Source organism: Marmota monax, unplaced genomic scaffold (genome assembly GCF_021218885.2).
Source record: "Marmota monax isolate L192 unplaced genomic scaffold, Marmota_monax_Labrador192_F-V1.1 WCK01_AAM20220418_F8-fsc00307, whole genome shotgun sequence".
Lineage (NCBI taxonomy): Eukaryota > Metazoa > Chordata > Mammalia > Rodentia > Sciuridae > Marmota > Marmota monax.
In genome coordinates this window covers 975,825-981,696 of record NW_026695211.1, presented here as the reverse complement: position 1 = coordinate 981,696, position 5,872 = coordinate 975,825, and the positions used below count along the sequence as shown (strand labels likewise).

General features: G+C 35.7%; 1 non-coding gene across 1 annotated transcript; it reads right to left on the bottom strand.

The window, feature by feature from the left end:
* Nucleotides 1-3,973: 3,973 nt before the first annotated feature.
* Trnaa-ugc (transfer RNA alanine (anticodon UGC)) lies at nucleotides 3,974-4,046 on the bottom strand. Its single transcript has one exon. It is a non-coding gene; the product is annotated as a tRNA-Ala (tRNA).
* Between the last annotated feature and the right edge of the window lie 1,826 nt (nucleotides 4,047-5,872).

Genomic DNA, 5,872 nt, shown 5'->3' with positions numbered 1-5,872 from the left:
GAATGTAGATGGCATCGTGTCTCTAGCTTTAATGTGGAAATTGTGATTTTGCTGAAATGCAAGTACTGATTCTCTTTTTCTGGGTGAGGTGGAGCAGGGTTGTTGATGTTCTGTACTCCTACCAAGTTCCACTTGATGATCTGATTCTCAAGACTTTGTGTTGAGTATCAAGGGCATAGGGTAGAAGAACTTCCACTAGAGACCTATAATGATACTTGTTAGGAATAAAGGAACATTATTGCACCAGGGACATGCAAAAAATTGCACAAAAACAAAATGGCAAGAAAATCCTAGGGAGAGTACAGATGAAGAAGCATTAATATATTTTGGTTTACTGTAAGTACAATGTGATGCAACATGGCCATAAAATATGTGAAAGGAGACATGTGGGACAAGTTGCACCTGAAGTCACATATATTTAGTTCTCACTATAATAAACACATAGTTCAAATGTTCCATTTTCAACAGTAGGACCCACAAGTACAATGGTTATGGCAGGTATGTTTTTCACGTGTTCATAAATACATAAATATAATAACTTACAATCAACTTTCTATTATCTGTATATAATTAACCTCCTTTGTGCATGATCCTCCAGAAACACACTTATCTTTCATTATACTTGATTTCTCCCATCATCACACCACTTTTTGTATGTCCTTACATAAAAAAAAATTAGTTTAATGTCATCTGATGCAAAATCACACATTGATGCAAATAATATACCTCAGAGTCTGTATGTACGTGCTAGGAAAGATAGAGGTAAGTAATTTTATGTCCTTTAACAATTCCTGAGCCATCAACCAAGGTCTTAAGATCTGGATATTCTGGATTACATGAGTAAAGATATGTATTTGATTTATTAAAATTTCTTGAATAGATTAACTCAGCTCCGTAGAAAAATATTCTGTCCTTAAGAATGAAAATTTTCAAAGCTGCTGTTGTGACAAGTTATATCATTTGGAAAATGAGGAATTGAATGGGTAAAGAAGCCATATTTCAGAGACACGCCCAAATTTGACAGCTCACCTGTATCAGGCTGTCATTCAAAATGTTAACTGAGAAAAGCAATTAACATTTCACCTGTATGGGCTAACATGTTTATTCATTAGTAAGGTTAAAAATCCATTCTGTATTTTATGGAAGATTTATGCAAATAATGGAAAGCAATTAAGATATTTCTGGCCCAGATGTCACTATCAATTACAAGGCAGATTCCTATAGATTGAAGATGAGCTTGGTGCTTACTTAGAGGGAAGCTGAAAAATATAATCAAGGTATATAGGATAGAAAATGCTAGCTTGAGAGTATAAAAAAGAAAAGAAACCTAACCTACAATCTGTCTTAAAGGTCTGAAGAAAACTACTTACCACTTTGAGATAAGGTAAAATAGGTCAGAAGGAGCTGGGAGGGAGAAGGGTTGGAGAAATAGGCAAGTAAGCCAGGAGTCTGACAGCGTGAACCTCCAAGTGAATTTGAATGAGGTCTGGGTAAAGAGAGACATCAAGAAGCAGTGGAACAGAAACACTGAAGTACAAAGATAGGAAAGGAAAATTCGTAAAGGAAAGCTTCAGGTATCCATGGCCTGAGTGATTTCAAGAACTCTTGAATCAGGGCAGTTGAGTCCCTGTTGCTACAACCACAGCTTAACTGGAGATGGTTATCTGACAACTGCCTGTAGTACCCAAGAGGTTTAAGAGGAGCACTTGGAGAAGTGTTGTGTCCAAGTTGTGTCTGAAGATTAAAAACAAATAAAAAAAAACACTCCTTGAAGTTGGGCTTTTTTAATGTTCACAAATATTGGATGAAATCACATAACTATGTCTGCCTCCATTTTCCAGAAAGATTGTTTACATACAGAAATATGTTTCTCATTTTCACTTCAAATTGATTATTTCCCTGATGCTTTTTCTTAGGTATTTATATTTTCATATTAGTGTGTGTGGCTATCAATTGAGTTTGCCATTGGAGGTACTAGAAAATGATCCTATGAGTCCCCAGATTTGATGTTGTTTTACTTATTCTGGAAATACTAAAAGTCATGCCTAGATCATCAAATGCACCTCCTAAGCATAGTTCAGTTATTTTTAAATCTACTTCTCAGCCAAGGTCTTACATTAGAATCACCTAAGGAGATTTTATTGATGTCTTGGTCCACTTTTTAAAAACTGCAAATGATTTTTGTGTATAGCTAGGGTCAAAACCTGCTGGTTAAGGGGCTGGGGATGTGGCTCAAGCGGTAGCGCGCTCGCCTGGCGTGTGTGCGGCCCGGGTTCGATCCTCAGCACCACATACAAACAAAGATGTTGTGCCCGCCGAAAACTAAAAAATAAATATTAAAAAAAACTGCTGGTTAAGGTATAGTGAGAACAAAATCAAATGATAGCATAATATGAAATTTATAAAAAAGAAAAAGATTAGAATTTTTGACATAAATTATTCATATCCTGCAGTACAAGTGACAGCAATTGGAAAGTTCTATGAAAAAGGTAAACCATAAGAGATGCCAGTGCCAAGTGATAATTCAGTAAGAGGAATAGGATTTAACTTTTTTTATAGGTTTCTCACTGTATGATAATTTTTTAAAGATTCGTCTTTTCCATATGATCAGTTAACTAATGAGAAGGAAACTATGATAGTCTCCTGTTAATTAGCATATTTGATTAGCAGCAGGGGAAAAGAAATGAGTCATTGTTTCCAATGTATTAAATTGTGATTTTATTAGTCTGGTCATATGTGAATTTACACAATTTGCTACCAGGTAGATGAAGATTAAATCAAGGGTCATACAGTAAACAGGGTCATACAGTAAACTTTTGAGACTATGTCTATATAGTCTCCTTTGCAACTACTCAACTCTGCCATTGCATCCTTTGACAATATGTAGATGAATTGGTTGGCTGTGTTCCAATTAATATTTGATTTACTAAGGCAGGTGGTGATCTTCATTTGGCCTATGTGCCTTAGTTTGTCATCCCCTATTATAAATAGGTAAATGTTTTTGTTGTTGTGCTAAATGTAAACATCAATCATTTTTTCTATCAAAAATGTAAGTATCAAAATATAAAATATGAGGCTTAAGTATCATAATTCAATGCAAAGGAACATTAAAGAAATATGAAATTCTAGGAGCAAGTTTTCCTGTTAACTTAATCACTTTAATTGCTGCTTAATTTAGCTTCTATTCACTTTTCAGTCTAAAGTAGAAATCTAATTTTTCTAAAACATTTCAAACATTTTAAAAGCCAGAAGCCCATTTTCTATAGAGATAAAGGCAGCAATGTTTATTAGCTCTTAGCTTATGACTTTAGAATCCTTGGTTTTTCCTTTCTCCTATTTTCCTAACTTTAACTGCCTGCTTACAATTATCACAGAGGGCATATTACATTACTATATAGCTACCAGTCACATTTAGAACATCTTCATTGACTTCCATTTATTTTTCTTGCTCTATGGCAAAACCATCACAAAAGAAAAAAATATATTGCATTGTGAAACTATGGGATTGCATTAAAATCTTACAACCTTTTCCAAACAATGTTTTCCTGGAACCTAACTTTAAAATATACCTGATCAGAGGCTCAGTGCCCTCTCCAATCTAGATTCAGGTGAGTGGATTACAGAAATTCCAGGCATCTTTGATTGGGGGAGTCCCTGTACACACACACACACACACACACACACTACACATACTACACACACTAAATACCTTGTTTATATAAGGTATTTGTAAAATTCTGTAAAAAGGGTCTGAGAGGGAATTCCAATCCTCAGTTTCCTTGGACAACAGGCATAAAAGAACACATAAATGTTTCCTTCATCCTTTCTTCCAAAGGATATGAATGTAACACATGCATAAAGACAAGGATGTTAGGGGGAGAGAACACACTATTGGGCCTGATAGGAAATGGAAAATGCAGATTAATAATCAGAGTTCATTTACTTTCTTTCTTTTTTTTTCTTTCCTTTTTTTTGGTGGTACTGGGGATTGAACCCAGGGCCTTGTGCATGCAAAGCAAGCACTCTACCAACTGAGCCATATCCCCAGCCCATGTTCTCTCTGATAAGTGGATGCTGATCCATAATGGTGGGGGGGGGGGCATGAGAAAAATGGAGGAACTTTGATTGGACAAAGGGGAGGGAGGGAAAGGGAGGGGGCATGTGGGCAGGAAAGATGGTGGAATGAGATAGACATCATTACCCCAGGTACATGTATGACTGCCCATATGGTGTGATGCTACATGAAAATATCATGTACAATCAGAGAAATGAAAACTTGTGCTGCAATTGTGTTCAATGAATCAAAACGCATTCTACTGTCATATATACCTAATTGAAATAAATAAATAAATTCAATTTTTAAAAAAGAAATTGCCTAATGAGAAAAAAAGAATCAGAGTCCAGGAGAGTAACAGACACATCTCCCCAGACATGGCTAGATCAGGGGCCAATGCCCAAGTTAAAAGGAAATGAGTTACCCATCAGTAAAAGACAATAGACAGCAAAAGGTGCCTGCAGACAAAATGCTCATACCACGTAATGCCTGAAAGCCATATAAATAGTCCCTATTCCAGTAACTCTCACTGCACAGAGAGAGGACAGAAGGGACAAAATTCTAAATTGGCTTAAAATACTGAAATGCCTCAGTTACTATGAATATCTAATATTAATTTTTTGCCTTTTGCTGTAATAAAAGTTCAAAGTTCAAATTTAGTGAACTATATGAGAATTCCACAGTTTGCACATTTATGTTTGTAACTATAGTATTTGGTCTTGCAACCTATGCCTTGGGAGATTGAAAAGATCAACATTCAAAATAAAGTGAACTGACTCATATGTCAATGTGTTATGTGTATAGCCCAGCATGGGAATTCTGGACTGAACATAACCATTCTGTACTACTTTTCTGCCATCATCCTTTACAGAAGGATTTCTTGGTATATCTTATGCAGTGGAAAAGGCTTTGGTATAGTCTTTATCAGACAATAAATTTGGCAAGTATTATACAGACAGGTATAGGAAGGTCTGCACAGCTGAAAAGAAGTATCTCAGAAAGGAACATTGTTAGAACAGGACAAATCCCAGGCTGCCTAGCCTGATAGTGGTTTTGACCTGGCTTCCACTAATGTGACTCTTGGTGATCCTCCTAATGCTAAATCAGGAGTCATAGTGTATAGTGAAAACAACTGGGGCACCACATTCCTAAATCAATCACACTGTTTTGAAAACCCTCAAGGCCCACTATATAGAAAACCTGCTACCAACCCCTTCAACACTTAGATACAGCCTAAGGAATTATCCCAGATGATGGCAGTCAAACAGAGGGCCTCATAGACTGCTTTCCCAGTGTGAGCCATAGAGATGGCAGTTTTCAGTTTTTTAAAGAAAGATTTACCCAGAATTTCCTCCTCTAAGCCTTGTGCTCCAAAGCAATAACTTTGTGCTGAATCAGGTACAAGCTGGGCAGCAAAATTTTTACACAGGATTCATTCATTGGGCTCAGAATCTTTGCTTTCTTTTGAACAATGCTTTTTGTCACCCCTGCAATTATATTTACTTTTATAATATATTTTAAATGGGTATATATATATATATATATATATATATATATATATCCTTATTCTAGTAAATAGTATCTATCATTATAGATTTACATGCTGGGTTTTATTTTCCATCTCTTAAAATAAATATCTAACAATTAAAAATGTTCATACATTACCTGAGATCATCATACACTGGGAAACAAATGATAGCATACGTTTTAGTCCAGGGCATTGTGAAGTAGAAAATGGATACCCAGCTCTAGTCCCTATCATTTTTTTAACCTAAACTTTCCCTATTTTTTAATTCACAAGGATACACATCTAATAAG